Below are 358 nucleotides of genomic sequence, written 5' to 3' on the forward strand. Positions count from 1 at the left end.
GGTTTGTTTTGATCATGTATGAAGTTTTTAATTCCAAAAAGTGGCTTAAAATATGTTTGCATTACACTATAAACTGTAATAGTAATACCTTTGTGTTAATGCAGCACATAAAAGTCAGAAAATTGCTTACTTTTAGAGTAAAACCTCATAATTTTGCTTAAATTGTGTTTTTTTCTGTCTGTCTTAATGATATATTGACATATTCCTGTAGCATTTGGACATCTGTGTAATCCGATCATCACATATTCTGTGGCCAGTGTAATTTTAAAGCGAGTGGGCGTGTCAGGTTATTTAAATATGTAATGAAGGTTTCTGATTGGGTAGCGTAGGCATAACGGGCGTGTTGTGCTTCTAAGCC

The sequence above is a fragment of the Danio rerio genome, chromosome 8 (assembly GCF_049306965.1).
Source record: "Danio rerio strain Tuebingen ecotype United States chromosome 8, GRCz12tu, whole genome shotgun sequence".
In the NCBI taxonomy this organism is placed as follows: domain Eukaryota; kingdom Metazoa; phylum Chordata; class Actinopteri; order Cypriniformes; family Danionidae; genus Danio; species Danio rerio.